General features: G+C 42.8%; 1 protein-coding gene and 1 pseudogene across 1 annotated transcript in view; both read left to right on the forward strand.

The window, feature by feature from the left end:
• MAN1A2 (mannosidase alpha class 1A member 2) overlaps nt 1-19108 on the forward strand; it is a 273987-nt gene that overhangs the window by 78204 nt on the left and 176675 nt on the right. The window lies entirely within an intron of this gene.
• Nucleotides 18194-18309, forward strand: LOC112469121 (annotated as a pseudogene).

The raw sequence follows: 19108 nt of genomic DNA on the forward strand, positions 1-19108 counted from the left end.
TCTCCAGTGTGGGGGAGTGAAATTTTCCCCTCTCTCCTCTCAGTGGGGCTGGCCTAAGAATTAAATTGACATGAGACAGATTAACAGGAGAAAGTAACCAAATTTATTATGTATGTATGTGCTAGGGAGTTCCGTAAGAATAAGGGACCGTGAGGACACATTGGGCATTCGAGGCTTATGTGCCATCTTGAGCTAGGGAGAAAGGCGGTAATAGTTTAGACTTCAAAGGAGAGGAAGGTGATTCACAGGTAGATGAGAAAGAGCAAACACCGTGGTGAACAAACTCTTGCTGGGCCACCACAGAGGGGACACTAACGAACAAGCGATGCTAGATTTCCCCGTCTGCCCCATTTATCATATATGCCAAGGCGAATGTGCGAAGGTGACTATGCCAGGGTGCATAGCTAAAGTGAATAACTCCCTTCCTGTAAGCATGTTTTTCTCTCTGAATTCCTTTAGGCAGGTAAGGGGGTGGGTCAAAGATTCTGAGTCTTTTGCTTCTTAAAAATAACTAGCTTAAAATAATCAGTATCTCGAAAGGTGTATTTTGGGCGGAACTCGCATCCTCTCACTGCTCACGCCAGTCTCACATGGTCGAAGCACGTCAATTCCATTTACACCACTGTAACCACCACTGAGCTAGCGTCTGTCTGCTTCCTACACCACTCAGCTGACCCCTGTCACTTCCTCCTCCTAAAACCGGCGGTGGTTTTCCAGTCCTTCCCATCGCTTTTTAGATCCTGCCTCTCTGACAGGGATCAGTTTATGCACCAGTTTCTCCACGAAGCTTCTCTAGTCTCAGCTGAACGCCTTCTCCGCCTCCCTTGCTGCTCAAAGAACTCTGTCATCTCTTACAGAACTTGGTCATTTTACCTTTAGTAGAGTAATTCATTTCTCTGTGTTATTTTTTGTAATTCAGAAGTTCCGTGAGTGCAAGAAATGTGATTTATTCGTCTTTGTGTACTCCATGAGACTCAGCCCAATAAATGGTACTATTCAGTGAATGATCACGCTCATGTTTGGTTCAAAATACACTTTATCATTCTGTGTGGTTTTTCCCCCCTCTCTTCCAGTAGTTTAAAAAGAAACCCACAAGATATTAATTCAAAAAATTTGGATCATTCATTTCTGCCAAAAGAAAAACACTGACAGCCAAATCCTGACATCTATTTGTGATAATGATCAATTCAGATAATATAATGAAATTCAAAAACACATTTATTATAATGGAGGAACATAAAGCCATTTACTAATTATAACAAGGAGCAAAAAGCCTTTGAATCCTGAATCACGATCATAAAACAGGATTCTCAATTAATGGAAAGGTAAGCGGTCTGTCGTGCATATCAATATATAGGATAATTAAACATAGGAATGGAAAGAGTTGACATTCAGAACTCCGCCCTTAGCCGTAACTTTTCCTTGTTCCCTAGTTTGGAACAATTTTGCCTTTTCTTAGGCAGACGTTAAGACGTTGTGGGTGAATCAAGGGTGGCTGGAACCCCTGCCCACAATTGTCCCCACCCCCGCAGGTCTGTGTCTCCTGCTGGGCTGAGGGAGATATGTCCATAGTATTACAGCAGGAAACACAAAATAGATTTTTAAGAAAAAATGATCCTATAAATGAGGCTAAATATATCAAAATAAAGCTCTTAATGGTCCTCTTATGTTATATTTTGGGTTAAATGGCTCTTGGAATCTAGCCTGGTAACCTAACCGTAAAACCTTAATGGTTTGGGCAAATGGATTTTGAATTCCTAGCAGCAGACTAACTTTTGAAATGCCCTCTCTCTGTACATTTTTAACAGCTGGGAAAAGCCCTCTCCTTTCTCGCTTGGTCCTGTTGACCTTGAGACACGGCTCTAGGTCCTGTGGCCTCTGTGCTGGGGGTACGGAAGGTTTCCCAAGTAGACATACCATTTTGCTGAATCACACTTGAAACCTCGTGCAAGTGGCATTTCTTAGAAAGTACGAAAAATAATACAAAGATGAAACTGTACATGTAATGAGGCATTGAAGATAATTTTCTAAATGTTCTGAGATTTATTGCCGTTAGATGCTATTCATTTGTAGAAAGAACAATTTATTTCGCACACAATTCACCTAAAACCTATGCTCCTGTTCTCATCTGCCCAGAAATCATAAACGCACAAGGTTGGAGAAGCCCTTGGGGATCATCTGGTCCAGTGCCCTCATTTTTCCTACAAACACAATGAAATTGCTTCAGTTTTATCTTTATCATAAATTTCACGTGTCGCAAATGTCACGAACACTTCCTTCGGGTTCCAAATGTAGCTGCCTGGGTTTTCTATTGAACCAGCTTCGTTTATAAAACTGCAGGGAGGATTAATATGTGGTGACTCCTTGGATAACACAAGACAGGAAATGATATCAGAATCAATTCTGTAAAGTGAAACTCTGGAAATAAAAGACCACAGACTCAAAAGTTTAAGTTAAGGCTCTACGTGAAGGAAGAGTAAATAGGAGAAGCCTCCAGCGGCAATGGCTGAGCCCAAGACTCTTTGGCACTTTGGAGAGACATTTTTTCTTTCATTGAACATTTTGGAAACTAGCTGAGTAATTTGAGTAAATAGCCAGAGGCCTCTTTATTAGGGACCATCTTTGTGGTTAAGGATCTCTTTGTCTATAAACAACATTTCCCCCCACATTTGGGAATTTCTTAGGCCACAGGAAAGCTGTGAGCAGCGGCACCTGTAAAACAGGGTAGTTGTCTCTTTGTGTCTTTTGTGATCCAGGAGGGTTATGGATACTTCTAGAGAGTGTGAGTGGAGTCTTAATCGAGCGGTGAAGAAGATGAGGAAATAAAGGAAGGGGGCAGCAAAGAAAATCTCTTAAACATGGGTGCAAATAGAAAGAGAATTATTGACAACCAGATGGTGAAACAGCCTCTGGATCAAACTCATTTACTCGTCAACCAAATCAGTTCCACTCTTCTCTGAATTATATACTGAGATTCCTTGTAACATTTTCTCTTCAAAGAGTATTGTATTAAGGGGTGTTCAAAAAGACTTAAAAACCATTGATCTATTTTGAATCCCTCAATTTAAATCAATGAAAAGACATTAATTAGGCACCTGCTACATTTTGTGAATTATGTTGGTTTCTGTATAAAGATGAATACGACACACACTTCCTGCTATTCAGAAGTTTATCATCTTATGGGAAAGACAGACTCATCTATCACCTCAACAGAAATGATAAGAGCTAGGGGAACACAGATGAAGGAGCAATTAATTCAGCCTGGGAGAGCCAGATAAAGCTATGAAAAGGGAACATCTGAGTTAGATTTAAATATGTTAGAAGTTTGTAAGGTAGACATGTACGTTAGAAGTTTGTCAGGTACAGTTAAGGGCGAACATGCCCGGGCTTGGAGTTAGATGCCTACCTGGCTGGTAGGAGATGCTGGATATTCTCTGGAGAGGGGTCGCTGGGGCCAGGCTGGGAGGTGCAGTGGGCGATGGGTAAGTGGTCACCAGTTGTTGATATTATTGTTTTAAGAAGGGGGATGAAAGGATCAGATCTGTGCTTTAAATATGCAACTTTGGAAGCAATATGAAGGGTGGGAGGGGGAGGACAGCCCAGGTGAGAGGCCCGAGAAGAGTCTCCTTGGCGGAGGATGAGAGCCCGGACTCTAAGCAGGGCCGGATGGGAGAGAAGCACAAGAAACGTCGGCAGGTACAACTGGTTGCACTCGGTGATAGCCTGGGTATGGGGGGCAAGGAGGCCAAGGAGCCAGAAGGGAATCTTAGGGTTATGTCTTGGGGAAGAGATGGATATGTTTCCATCATTCTCTCTCCGAATGTTAGGAACTCACCTTGGGCAAAGTGGTAGATATATTGCCCTGAGACTCTAAGTTTGAGGTGAGAAAGCAAACTGCACATGCGGCTGGGCTCCCAGAACGAGAGAACGAGACACTGTCTAACATCATTCTTTCCCTCCTGTGCCCTCCTCCTAAATAAACATGCACGTCTGTTTTCTGTTTTCTGTTTTCTGTGTTCCTTCCCCCCTCCCCCTCACATTGGTTTAAAAAGAAAAAACAAACAGCTTCATTGAGGTATCACTGACATAAGATGAACTGTACGTATTTAAAGTGTACAGTTTGATGTTTTGAATATGTAGACACCCATGGAACATCACGCAGTCAAGATAGCGACCACGTCTATCAAGCCCAGATCTTCCCTGCGCCTCTCAGGGATTCTCCTTTCCTGCTCCACACTGCCTCTCCCCCCAACCCCGCCTCTCCCCAGGAATGACAGAGCTGCTTCTTGTCCCTGTAGATGCGTTTGCCTTTTCAGGAGTTCCGTATAAATGGAATCACGTAGTAAGCACTTCTTTTTTGTCCCGATTCTTTCACTCAGATCCATTCACGTCGTTGCGTGTATCTGTAGTTCATTCCTTCTTGGTGCTGAGTCCATCACTCTGCCTTTTCTCTGTTGGTTCCATTCTTTCTTTGCTGCCTGGCTCTCGCGTGTGGAAGGAAGTCCAGCCCGTGGATGTCCCATGGGTTACCTTTCATGGCGCCTCCACTGAGAACTGATTCTCATTCTGATTCCAAGCTCAGAAATTCCTGAGAAGGGATCAGATTGACCTGTGGTGGGTCAGATACTCGCCTCTGTGCCAAAGGACTCTGGTCGGGTGGGCAGGGACCCATGAAGCACACGGCAAAGCCCTGAGGATCTTCCGAATGTGTTTGATTCCACCCTTTAGTCCACTGAGGACACCCTTCTGACCTTGCCCACTCTTCAGATTCACACTGAAATTGTGAGGCACATTGTTCTAGGATCCATTCCAAATGAATCAAATATTAAATGTTAAAAAAAAAAAATCCTAAAAGGAAAGTTCCTCTATAAATTCAGAGTAGAAAAGACTTTTCTGACTATGATACAAAATCTAGAAGTCATAAAGTTAAAGATTCAAAAATTAAATCTCATGAAAATCAAAATCTTTGCTTGGCAAAAACTCCTTGAGCAAAGTAAAAAGACAAATGGCAGATTGGGAGTAAATGGTTCGTAACTCATTTCACATACAAAGTTTAATGTCCTTAATATTTTAAGAGCTCCTAGAGGTCACTGAGAAAAAGATCAATTACCCAGAGGAAAACTTGGCAAAAATGTAAAGAGACAGTTTATAGAAAAAGGAAATATGTACAGCTCTTAAATACATGAATAGTCAACCTCCCTCATATTAAGACAGAAACAAATTCCAGCTCCAATGAGATACCATTTTCACTCTCAAATTAGTAAAATCCTAAGTGTACGTGAATGCGCAGTGTTGGTAAGGAAGGGAGAGATGCACATCCTCCTACACCGCTTTGCAGGTGTCGGTCGGTGCCCCCATAGGTGAACAGTTTAGTAATAATCATAAGAATTGGTTATCCATTGCAAAATTGGTTATCTGTGGCAGAAAGCTGGCAACAACCCAGATGTCCACCAACAGAGAACTGGTGAAGTACATCATGGTACATCCTCGCAGCAGAATGCTCGGGGTCATAAAAAGAGAATGACCTAATATTGGAAGATTTCCAAGATGGATTATGAACTGGGGAAAAAAAAAAAAGTAAGAGACAGAATACTAAACATGGCGCGCTCTCGTTTTCAGAAAGGAAGGCATCACGGTGGAAATGGATTTGCTTTCGTAGATGTCTGATGTCCGGTCACCGGTTTGGGAGGGTGAAGAGGAAGTGAACAGGAGCAGGAAACAGACATTTAGCTATATTTATTTAGTTAGTCTTGAATCATGTAAATATATTATCTAATTTTAAATTAAGTCACTTAAAAATTCTATTGCTCGTCTTCAATTGAACCAAGCCATTTTCTTCTAAGTTTTGATGCAAGAAAAGCTTGACTTTCAGACTACCCTTCAGCAAACCAGCCTGTTTCTTTTCAGTTTGGTTTCACGATTTTGGTTTAAGTCCCTGATGCCTGCATACCTAGCTCACACCAGTATTCATGTCCACGTGCACACTGGGGTAAACACTACACCTAGCCGTGTAGAGACACTCATCTAGGTCAGCTCGAGATCTACGCAGAGGATGAAGCATTCCCAGAGCTCGAACACAGAGCTGAGTAGGTGGGCGTCCCTGTCGAGGAAGCATGCTGGGTCTGAGGACGTGACCTGAGGGGAAAGAGAAGGCGAATGGGGGTGGAGGATGGAGTCGATGGAGAGAGAATTCAGTCCTCTTACGTGTCTTGCTGCAGTCGCCACAAGTCCCGCCATGGAGGCAATCGTCTCTGACTCAGCAGATCTCAGAGCTGAGTCACCTTGTTCTGCAGCATCCGGGGGCCATCCCAGATGCCCCAGCGGGCCCCGCCCCTTCGACTGCATGTTCTACACTCTCTTTAAGACACGCTCAGCAGAGCTCTGAGGACAGCCAAGAGCCTCACAGGACCTCCTCACCCTTTATTCCTGATAACTAGAGAGAAGACCAGGGACAATGTCCACTTCAGTGTCCCCATTTAGGGAGGCTAAGGGATCACTGTGTCACCGTGCCAGACTCAAATGGAATCTTCCCTTGGGAGGGAAGGGTTTGCTGGCTTTAAGGCGGGTTGGGCTAGAATTTTCTTTCCTGGCTCAAGTACAGCATGTGTCTCCTTGCCCAATTCATACCAATTCATACCACCTTTATGTCACCACTGGAAAATGTTCTCAGCCAGGCGCTCTGCCTGCACTGGAGTGTGATCTCATTCCTCAGCTCACATGAAAAACTAATGTATTGAGCTGTGAGTCTTAGGCTCCTCATGGCAGAGCTGTTAGTAGGAGAAATAGGGGGAGAACTAATTGATAACATTTATCGAGCACTTACTATGTGCTAAACAACATACACGTATTATTTAATCTTCATGACTACATACCTTACAGACTGGTGTCATCCCATTTTACAGACACTGAGGTTAGAGGTTAACTGCCTTCCCGTGTTTGCAAAGTCAGTGAGCCAGTATTTGAAGTCAGATCTCTGTGAGCCCAGAGTTTGACAGTGCTTCACCCTAAAACATGCATGTGAAGACACTTTGTATACTTCCGCATACATTATTTCTCGTTGTTCATACAGAACATGATAATAGTTAGCAGTTACTGAGTGTTTATGATGTGCCAAATACTTCACATATGGTATCCCATTTCATCTTAACAATCATCCTTTGAATATATTACTGTCCATATAAGGTTTTCTTGTCCAGGGTAAGACAGCTGATGAGTTTTGAACACTGACCGTCTGACACCAATGCCTCCAGTACACTATGCTATCTTCCCAAAGCCTCCAAGGTTTGTGATAAATTATTCAACGAGGTGTTAATATTTCTGAATGGAAACAAACTGAGGATTGCAATATTCCGGGCAGCTCAGAACTTCAGCGCTTACACAAGACAGAATGAGTGATCCGAACTTCGTCCAAGTAGCTTCCTGACTTCACTGTAGTTTTGAGTATCAGTTACTCGGTGCTCTGTGCCCTTTCTATTGAGACCAAGAAAGATCAAGTAGCCAGCATAATTGTTAAAGGTCTTCTCTCCTTTCGCCCTCCACCAAATAGGTCATTTGTCCCATTAAATAGGTTGACGTGACTTTTTTGTGGGATTTCCTTCTGACTTCCCGTGGAAGAGTACTTATCTGTAACCCTACCTCAACCCAATGCTGCACAGATAAACCAACCCCAGGAAACAACATTCAGTTGTCCTATGGAAGCGATTCTATTTGTCCCCTCTGTCTCACTGAAATTCAGTTTCAACATGTATGTAAATTTCATAAGACCACAACATTACTCACGAGTAATCTTTAAGATTTAAAAAAGAGAAAGATGCTGCTTTTCTTTAACTTCAAATTTACAAAATTCTTTTATTCTAAAGACCCAGTGCCAACATAGCGTGCACGTCTCTGACTCAACTGTACACTTCTCAAAGACGGGGACTGTTTTAGCTTCATCCGATTCCCCACAGTGCTTTGCACATAGCACATACTTAGCAACCTATTTGCTGAACAAATGTTATTATAGATTTAGAAAGCACTGTTTCAATCAAGGAGTATTTCTTTTTCTTAGGACTTCCTCTATGCCATCGCAATTTCTGTGTTGCTCTCACAGTGCTGATAGCCTGTCCTGTAGAAAGCTCCCACTATGTGCCAGGCACTCTGCTGGATGCTGAGTATACAAATGAGATGAAGCCTGCTCCAGGACCTCACGGTCTGTGCTTTAGTCCTTTCCCCAGAGGGGAGCATCCCATCAGTCCTGAAGGAAGAGAGATGCTTCTGGAGTACAGAATTCTTTCCTACATTTCCAGGCCCCAGATTTAAGCACAAGTTGCAAAAGCAGGCAGCCTGGAAAGCACAAGCCGGCCAGTCACGCTTGTGCTCACAACACCCTTGTTTTTGTTCCGGGCAGAAGAGAGAAGACGGAAGAGCAGAGAAACGGCAGACGAAGCCTTTTAATTTGCTGGCAATTAATTCTTTGACTTACTTTAAATTAAGATGTTCAGCCTTTCCCAGTCACTCATCAACAACTGTAAACATCAGTGTCTTTTCGGCATGTGGAAGGCTCTGAGTATAAACAGCCCAATACCCCGCAATGGAAGATAAATTGTGGAACCTTGATTAAGCGGAATCCTCTGGGAATGAGCTTTACTGGTTCATTGATTCTTCTACTGAATGGAGATTTAGCCAGAAAACTCTTTTTAAACTTTAGCATTTACTAATTCATTTGTTCATTGCATCAATTCATCAACACAGCATGGTATAGTGGTCAAGAGTAGTCTCTGGAAGCAGGCTGCCTGGATTCAATCTCTCCTCCCTCGCTTTGGTACCTTGGGCAGCTTGCTTAGCCTCTCTTGTGTCTGTCTCCTTATCTGTAAAATTGAGATGATAATAGGACCTATTTCATAGCATGTGTATGAAAAGTTAGATAGATTAACATATATAAAGTGCAAAGGACAGTGCCCAGCACATGGCAGGTGCTACATAACTGTTACTATTATAATTGTCGACCGCTCCCGTGTGCCATCTGAGAAAGGGCGGTGAGAAAGGGCACTGCCTCGGAGTGAATTCCTGCTATCAGAAAAGCATTCCAACAGTGTAGAATCATACAGGATCGAATATGAAAACCTACCCCATTTCCCTGAATTCTCCTCAGAGGTAACCGTTGTTAATAATTTCATATGCATCCTTCCAGGCTGTTTTTCCAGGAATATGAAAATATATACATAAACATCAGTTGTTCGTATTTATTAAAAATGTATTCATTTTGCTAAAAATAGATCATGTACATTTTCGCAGGTCGGTCCATGCAGACCTATCTCTTTTGAAGTGGCTGCCTTTGCGTTCTGTGACATGACAAACCGCACTTTCTAATTTAATCTTCTTCCTACTGATGCACATCAGGTTGTTTCCAATTTTTTATTAATGCAAACAGTACTGCATTAATAAATATCCTAGTACCTTCAGCTTCGCGCATTTGCGGAATATTTCTTTAGTATAAGTTCCTTAAAAGGGACATTGGTTCTTAAAATGAACATTCCATAACATTTTAACATTATTCCATAAAGTGGATGTTCCATAATAGAAAAGTCTCCACTTTGACAAAGCAGGAATAAAACAGAGTTGAAAAGGTAGCCTCAGAGCCATTATGACAAACACCCATCCCATCATACCAGGCTGTGGAAAGTAGCCGACTGGGTTGAAACAGCTTATTTGGTTGTGGATTTTTCCTCACTAATGAAGAACTGTGATTAGCCAAGTCCCAGGTAGTGAAGGCTTTCATCTTCACTTCCGAATCCCATTCACTTCCTCTTTCCTCGGCCACTCTCGAAGCATCGTGACCGTGACTCCATGACTTCCTCTCTGAACAATGAAAGAAGGGGCAGGTGAGCAGAGAAAGCGGGGAGGAAGAGTTAAAAGAAAAGGCAGCCAGAGGGACTCATAATATATTTAAACTGGAAAATCACTCAAGAGAAACCTCATGCTGGACCAATGCACAGAGTATGACAAAGATAAGCCAAAAGGTGGAGCCTGGATATGGGATGAGGGTACAGGCTAAACTGTCCTGCGAAGAGACCGAAGAATACAGTGGCTCAAGACAAAAGCTTCATTCCCCCTCGTGGGAGGGGGGGCTGGGGTCCAGAGCAGACATGCAGTGCTGTTCTCTAAAATCGTCCCGGGATACTGGCCCCGGGGCAGCTCTTCCGTCTTCAGCGGTGGCTCCTGTCTTTGGTCCAAGGTGGATCCTGCAGTTGCTGCCATTTCGCACATAGAAGGAAGTAGGAAATGGAGCACAAAGCCTTTTCTCTTTAAATAATGTGGTACTGACGTCGTTCCCATCACTTCTGCCCACATTCCAACAGCAGGATTTTAGTCACATGGGCCTCCAAGCTGCCATAAGAAAACACCAAAACCGAGTGGCTTAAAAATAACAAAAATTTATTGTCTCACAGTTCTTGAGGCTCGAGTTCGAAATCAAGGCGTTGGCAGTGCCGTGTGCCCTCTAAACCACATCGAAAAGAATCCTTCTTTGCCTTGCATAGCTTCTCTTTATTTCTGGCCATCTTTGGCATTCCTTGGCTTATAGAGGCATCACTCCAATCTCTGCCACCACCATCACATGCTGTCTTCTCCCCGTGCATCTCTGTGTCTTCACATGGTCATCTTCTTATAAGGACACTTGTCGTATTGGACTAGGGCCCACCCTGATGACTTCATCTAAATCCACAAAGATCCTATTTCTAAATAATGCCACATTCACAGGCATTGGAAATAAGGACATCAAACATATCTTTTGAGTAGGGACATAATTTAACCCATAACAAAAGTATAGGCAGTGGCTTTTAAACTCCAGCATGAACAGAATCACCTCAAGGATCTGTTAGAATACTGAGCAATCTGTCCAGAGTTCCTGACTCAGTAGATCTGGGGTGGGGCCTACGAATTTTCATTTCTAACAAGTTCCCAGGCAATGCCATAGCTGCTGGTATTGGTGGGACACGTTAAGAACCACTAGCCTAGGACCTGGCAACTCAAAATGCAGTCCATGGACCGGCAGCATCAGCATTATCAGGAAGCCTGTTAGAAATGCAGACGGTCTTTTGGCCCACACCCCAGACCTACCGAATCAAAACCTGCATTTAGCAGGTGATGTGTGTGCACGCTCAAGTTTGAGGAGACCCATTGCTCCAGCACAAGCCGGAAAGTCAGCTAGCCCCAGATACAGGGGCAAATTTCTATAAGGTTAAGCCAGTAGGCTCAGTCCAGGTGGAGTTGGCCTTTGGACAGAGGCCTCTAAGAGCCTCAGTTGGTATCTAGCTCTCAGAAGAAGCCATATGACTCCTATAGGTTCCCACGCCCACCCTCAAACCTACCCAAGCTTGGGGGATAATTCTAGGAGGTCATACCTGAGATCAGGTTTTCTGACAAGCAACTGAACTTCAGGTTGTATGTTCCACTTTTTCAAAGAGAAAATAGGGCTTACTCTAAGAAGCCCGTGAAACTTATACCTCCAGAAGGTGGTAGGCCAGAGGGAATTACGAGACCCACAGATATACAAAAGAGCATGTAAGAAAAACGTATTGTGAGGGTTTTTTCTTGGACCCATGCCTGATCTCTTGACTTACCTTGATTTCTTTTAGTGCAGCCTTATGGATAACTATTTATTTTCGTGGCTACTCTAATTTGAGAAACAGATTCACTTTATGGTGATAAGGTTTGTGCTTTAAAGAGAGAATAGAAAACAATACAGTCCTGTGAGTTCCCGTGAATAACTTAGACATTGTGAAATTCTCTCTAGTGTAGTTCCCAGTGATATTGTTTGCAGTGAGATGTTTGCTCTGGCAAGAAATGTTTTCAGTGGTTATTATTATGGCTTTCTAAATAAAGAACCAAGCCCGACCCGACCCTGTACTAATGTAAAGGAAGGTTTGGCATCTGAAACCGGTCAGAGACTAGAGACTCAGGCCGCACCTCACTGGGCTGGGTCTGTGGCCTCTCAGCTGCTCTGAACCTGAGTCAGCCAAAGTCGTTTGCCCCTTACCCATTCATTTGTACCCACTGAAGGCAATTTACAGAGACTTGTCCACCTCCGGAAGATATGCTCCCAAAGTCGGTCCCTCTCATGTGAAAATCTGACCTACAGGTGGTAGCACAGTAGAGTTTTAGGGCTGACATTGGCCTTATAACTCATCAACTTCGCTCTCTTCCTTACGTAGGTGCAGAGAAGCAAGGTGACTCAACTTGGCTCACACAACTAGCCTGAGGCAGAACCTGGAGTAAATTCCAGGTCCACAGTCCCTCCCCAGCACTTTCCATGCCACCCCTTCACCCTGCCGTTCCCCTTAGAGATGACCTGACTTTACCTGCCGTGTTTATCCAAACCATCACCAGCCTACGCTCTTGCTCTCTGTTCCTAACCAACCAGAGACATGAGTGTTAGCCCAACATTCTGTTCCCAGGGCAGTACAAGGTCAGGGACATACCCACCACCCCGAAGCCATGAAAGAGAGGGCCGTATAGTAGGACTGGGCAATCAGGGGCACACGGGAGTCCTGCAGGTATGTGAACTAGTCTGCTGCACTAGGTTCTAGGGAACTGAGGGATGCCGGCCCCATCTCACGAGGCGACTCCTACTCACCTCGAGTGGATGTGAGCCTCTGTGATTGAGGACCCTGTGATGCCAGACATATCCGTTTTCTAAGATATACTAGGATTTTGTATGTGTTTGTAAGTGAAATCTCTTGCATTTTAAATACTGGCTTACATTTATAAATGTCCTTTAAAACACCGGCAGGCTAAACACAATCCAGCCCATGGACTGCCAATATGGCCTCTGCAGCATGGCAATGGGTCATGGGTAGACACTAAAGCCAGACAGACCAGTGTGAATCCTGGCTCAGCCCCTCTGTGACCTTGGGCAAGGCAGCTCTCTAACCTTCAGTCCTCTCATCCGTAAAACGAGGATAATAATGGTCCTATCTCATAACATTCTTGGGGAGATTAAGTGACATATTGTAGGTGAAGCATTTAGAATGCTGCCAGGCGCGTAATCAATACTCAATAAAAGTTAGCACTGCCGTTAGTGTAACACGGAATCATGAAGACCTGAAGGTTTTCAGTCAGAGCTCCACCCAGAAAGCTCTCTAAGGCCGAGCCAGCGCTGACCACCCCTCGCGGCCCGACTCTGGAACAGTGTCCTCTATGGCCCCGCAGTTCCCAGGGGGTGGTCTGTGTTAGCAGAGCACAGCAGCCTGGCATGGAGCTCCCTGTGGGCGGGACAGATGGAAAGAGCAAGCATGGCAGAGTCCTGGAGGGCTCCAGGGCCCGGCCAGGGGCTGTGAGTGTTGCAGACGAAAGCCTGGCTGCAGTCGGGAGGCCTGGGGTGTCTGGTCTACCAGTTGAAAACCCTTAGGGAACAGCTCGGGTTATCTGATAGCAGAATGTGGCCTGTGACCTGAGGGTTTTGTTCTGTTCTTTCTCAGCCAGGCAGGTGCAGACGGATGATGTGGCTGAGATTGCGATCTGGCCTGCAGTGCCCCTGATCAGGACACCTGAGTGTTTAAATGTGGAAAACTCTTTGGAATGCTGCCCAACTAGTCCCTTTGTGTGTTACTTACATTCCCAGCAGGGATGGAAAAGAATTGAGAACGAGAGATGCTAACCTGACCGTGGATGGAGCTCGGTGGCCTTTGGGTGTTACTTACATTCCCAGCAGGGATGGAAAGGAATTGAGGAGAGATGCTAACCTGACCGTGGATGGAGCTCGGTGGAAGGGGACTTAGTGCCCTTGTGGAAATGCAGGCACTTCTGCTTTGCCTACTGAGGGTCAGAGATGGATTTCTTCAGCAGCTACAGCAGCCACTGATGAAGTCAGGGCTTCAAAGGGCGTAGCCCACGGTGGGCAGGGTTAGGATGGGGGAACACCGCAGGGCTCAGGCGGCAGGGACCGAAAAGTGTTTTGCTTAATACTTTCTGAATAAACCACAGAGGTCGCTGAAATTACAAACAGCCCCCTACCTTTTGGGAAACAGATAAGACCTATTTTTCTGTGGACCCTACTGTCCTGGATATTTTATAAATTCTGTGTTTGAATATTGAGAAGCACTTATTCTATTTTCAATTCTTTTCCTGGACATGGAAGAAAATAGACCAAGAGGAAGGATTTAATATTTATGCAATGCCTGGTATCCCTTTTTTCCTAGAAAATATAGCATACCCCCTCCCATCCTTTTTTAGGCAAAGCCAAATCTCTTCTTAGTGCTACAAATGAGTTAGTTTATTTACAGGAATTACAGAGAAGCATGCTGTAGCATAGTTTTAAGAGGTGGTAGAGTATGGTTGTTAGTTAGCCAATTTGTTGAAGTCAGACAGAATTGAATTTCAAATTTCACCCCACTACTTCCTAGATGTAAACTTGGGAAAATTACTTAATCTTTCTAAGCTTAGTTTCTCACAGCTATAAAATGAAACTAGTATTAGTATCTACCTCAGACGATCGTTCTGAGAATCAAATGAGCTAATGGATATAAAGCACTTGGTAGGACCTGACACATAGTAAGTACTAAATTAGTGATCGCCATTGCTAAAGTTTCTTTCCAATGGAACTCCTTAAAAAAAAAATCCACATTTTCAAATACAGTGTTTCCTTAAAGTGAGGCGAGCCTAGACTGAATGAGATGTGCTTACGGTTTCTGGAGAAAGAACAGTGAAGAAATAAATAGTTCCTACCATTCCAGCAGCTCGTGGGCACGCCCTTAGGGCGGCTAGGCTGTCACGAAGGCCTCTGAAGCCTGCCCTGGACTGGCCTCCAGGGTCTCCTGAGTTGGAACAAGATGACAAGACCTTTATGTCCCCTTCTGATCAGTCACTGGGTGCAGGCCACCCCGAGACAGGGGCTAACGTGGGTGGGGCTAACGTTGGAGGCAGCGGAGGGTCATCTGCCAACATCTCCCAGCAACTGGGACAGCCAGCCCTTCACTGAAAGGGAAGGGACATCTGGTGGCAGATCACAGTTTTCATTACAGCTCAGTGGTACTGTTTTGTCTTTTTTTTTTTTTAACTGCTTTTTTCTTCCAAACATCTCCCAACACTTCACAAACTAGCACATTTTCCTCATCCCTTCACAGAAGGTCTTGAGAAGTGACGTGCTCCCCGGCCATGCGCACGCCCGTTTTTCACGTCGTGAAAAGGGACATGTGGCAAGTCGGTGACAGTGACAGGGAACCACACACGGGTCTTCTACCGTTCAGCCAGGGTTCTGCTACTACCATATCGCCTTCTTATTTCGCTACCACGTCCGGATGCCGCGGAGCCAAACTGTTTTCCGTTTCGTTTCAAACCGGAACGCCGTTTTCCGTTTCGTTTCATGAAATGCACAACACGCATCGCATCGCATATCGCCATACACAATACACACCGTGGCTTCTCAGGGCTCTGCCCCGTCACAGAAGCATCAAGAACTTTCTGGAGCGTCTTCCACCCTCATGCCTCAGTATGACTAGGGTCCGGTGGGCGTGGATGAGGGTGTCTCAAACCACTGCCACTCAAACTAAGCGAGGGAGTCAGGGGAGCGGCCCTTTGCCTGGCGCCTGGGGGGGTACCTGCACCTCGCTGCTCGCCCTGCTCCTTCACGATGTTTAGGAACTTGCCTGGTTATCTCACATCATGGTCAATGCCAAGGGTGTCTCCGCAAGAGGGTCAGTTACGGTGTCCAGGGTGAGTTCCAGCTGCAGCCACTTTGGAGACCATCCTGATGTCTGGGCACTGTAGGACATATCTCAGCTGGGTGGCGGGTATGCAATTTCGGGCTCTAGTGAAGTTATAATTTCAGCATTCCTGGAGGACTCACCAGTATATCCTCTCTCTCTCCCTCTCTCTCTCTCTCCCTCTCTCTCTCTCTTTTCCTATCACAGAAGCATTTTAAATACACAATACGCATTGCACTAAATCCCATTCGAATTCAGCTGGCCCTTGGGATATCATTTTAACCTTTTGTTGCACATCAGGAGCCATCAGAGCTCTGGAGGTCCCAGATTCTCTCTTCAACACAAAGCAGAAAGAATAGCTGGGGGTGGCTTATTTCAGATAAATAGAATTCGGGTCATAGAAAAACGTTTTATACTGAACAAAGGTACGATCCACAATAAAGATCTAACAGCTGGAAGCTTTCTGTGACAATAACGAAGTATGTTAGAAATGTAAGAAAAAGAATGCTTGAAATATGATATTTGTGAGAGACGTTTAAACACACATATCTGAAACTTTGACAGGTAAAATAAACAAAAATTGTCAAAAACATGGAAAATCCGAATCATAGAATTCTTCTTTTATAAAGAGAAAATATGTCATCTTTTTCAGCTTCTGTGGAACACTTTTAAAGAGTTATTATAAATAAGATACAAAGATGAACTCGTTTTAAAGTGTAAAATTTATATGAACCATTTTCTCATATCAGAAAGTGATAAAACTGGAAATTAAACAAACAAATAAACACCACTTGAGGTGAAGGGCAAACTTCCAAATAGTCGTTATGACAGATACGGGCTATTTTTAAAATATTGAAATTGAGAACACTTTTCATGCATTCTCGTGATAAACACTTATTGAAGATCTGGGAAAAGAACATTCCAGCAGAGAGACGACCTATACTGTGTGTCAAAGTTACAGAACTGGATGCAGCATGTGCAAAAATTAATAGCTCCATATTTTCTTATTGTTGAAGAATGAAAATAATCATGATTCATATGCACATTGAAGTTTGAGAAGTAATCTAAAAAAATTTTTTTAAAAATAAATTAGAATAAAGATAAAAAAATTATTTAAAAAGAAGAAAGGAAAAATAAGGATAACCCAAATAAATAAATGCAAAAAAAAAAAAAAAAAGAGAACAGGATTGATATGAAAATTCAGATTTAGTTGTTTTAGAAATGTAAGAGATAAGCATCTAATCAAGAAATTTTTATAAACACATATAAACCTAAAAATAAATGTAGAAGGCAACCCAATTTCTTAACAGAACTAAGATAGCTGTAATACCAAATATGACAAAACAAAACAAAACAAAATTGTGGGGAGGAGTGCAAGAGAACAGGATTGATATGAAAATTCAGATTTAGTTGTTTTAGAAATGTAAGAGATAAGCATCTAATCAAGAAATTTTTATAAACACATATAAACCTAAAAATAAATGTAGAAGGCAACCCAATTTCTTAACAGAACTAAGATAGCTGTAATACCAAATATGACAAAACAAAACAAAACAAAATTGTGGGGAGGAGTGCAGAAAAGCAATCTTCAGACCCATCTTATTTATGCATCTGGAATCATAAACCTACTAAATTGAATTCACAGTATATTAAATAACTCACAAGAAAACTTTATACCAGAAATGCAAGAATAACTTAAAATTCAAGAAAAAAAATGTAACATGATATAAGACCTATTTTATAATCACAATGAATGAATAAAGGCTTTTGATAAAATTCAATACTTTTTCTGATTCAGAGTTACTCTGGCAACTTGGAAGAATAAACTGACTTGGACCCCTTGCTTCACTCAACATCGAGAAATGGTAGAATATACATGATACTATTTAAATAATAGCTGGGTTCCTAAGAAAGAAAGAAAACGCTATTTATATAAACAACAAAGGAACTTGAAACCAGAATTAAAAGCTGATATAGTGATGACTTAGGGAATAGGAGTGGGGAGATCAAATCCCGATATTGGCTCTAATGGCCCCAAATCAAAAATATATGATTTGGGGCCTGCATAAGGTGGGAGGCTGTGACTAAGATTATTATAGAAATATAATAATATTTATAATAAATATATAACTCAAAGAGTGCTCCCCAATGAATTTGAAACAAGAACCACTCCATTCCATGAACCAGAAAAAAGATAAGAAACTTTGAATCATCTTAGAACTCTGATTACACAATAACTCTTCCTTTAGAAACCAAAACCTCAAGCCTGTTTGTATGAGTGTGGTACCCAGTCGTTCACTACCCTGGTGGTGTGGGCATCCCCAAGTCAAAAAATTAATGTAAAACTGGTTTGGAGCTAGCAAATCTCTGGGACCCTCAGCAGGCAGAAGCACATGTTCTGACATCAAGAGCAGAAGTTGGTGAATGTGGTTCCATAGTGTAGCAGTTAGCATGTCTGCTTTACACGCTCAAGGTCCTGGGTTTGTGTCCCGGTAGAGCCACAGTTCATAGTCTATGGGCATGCCATCCTGAAAAAGCCTGATGTCTGATCTTGGAAGTTAAGCAGGGTTGGGCCTGGTTAGTACTTGGATGGGAGACCACGTAGGAAGACCAGGTACTGTAGGCATAAGTAATAATAAAGAAAAAAATTAAAAAAAAAAAAAAAAAGAAAGCAGGAGTTGGCAAACTAAGGCCAGGGGTCAAATAAGGCTCATGGCCTGTTTTGTATGACTTGTATTAAGAATGTTTTTTACGTTTGCCAAGGGTGGTAGAAGGAGAAGGAGAGAAGAAGAATAAGAAAAGAGAGAGACTGGATGACTGCATGGGGCCTGCAAACACTAAAATATTTACCGTCTGGCTTTTAGAGAAAGAGAAGCTTGCCACCCTGTGATCCAGAAAACAAACAGAGCCCAAGGGAGGAAACATCCCCCACTGAAGATAACCTTACAACAAAATATTACTGTGACGAAGCCATCCACAATTTAGGGAAGTCGATAGACTCGACAAATAGTGGGATAAGAAGCATCGCAAATATAGACTGTATCGCCATCTGAAGAGACTATAAAAATAAGTACTTTTTTAATGATTAAGAGATAAAAGGAGGTAGAGTTTTTAAAAGATGGAAATTAAAATTCAAAGGAAAAATTAAATAGATTTAAACACAATTTAAGGAGGTAAATCTGAGACTATTAACTAGAATAGTTAACACAAGACTATTCTATATTAACTAGACTATTAACACAAAGTGTAAAGGGATAAAAACTATGAAAAAAAATTAAAAGTCAGGAATAGATAGAGATGAAGCAAATAGCTGTAGTTCCAAAAAAAAAAAAAAATCCTTAGATTGGAGAAGCACACTAAGTCTCCAGAAGGATTAAAAAAAGTCTACAACTAGATACCCTGTGGAAATTTATACTACACAAAGA

The sequence above is a fragment of the Pteropus alecto genome, unplaced genomic scaffold (genome assembly GCF_000325575.1).
Source record: "Pteropus alecto unplaced genomic scaffold, ASM32557v1 scaffold106, whole genome shotgun sequence".
Classification (NCBI taxonomy): Eukaryota; Metazoa; Chordata; class Mammalia; order Chiroptera; family Pteropodidae; genus Pteropus; species Pteropus alecto.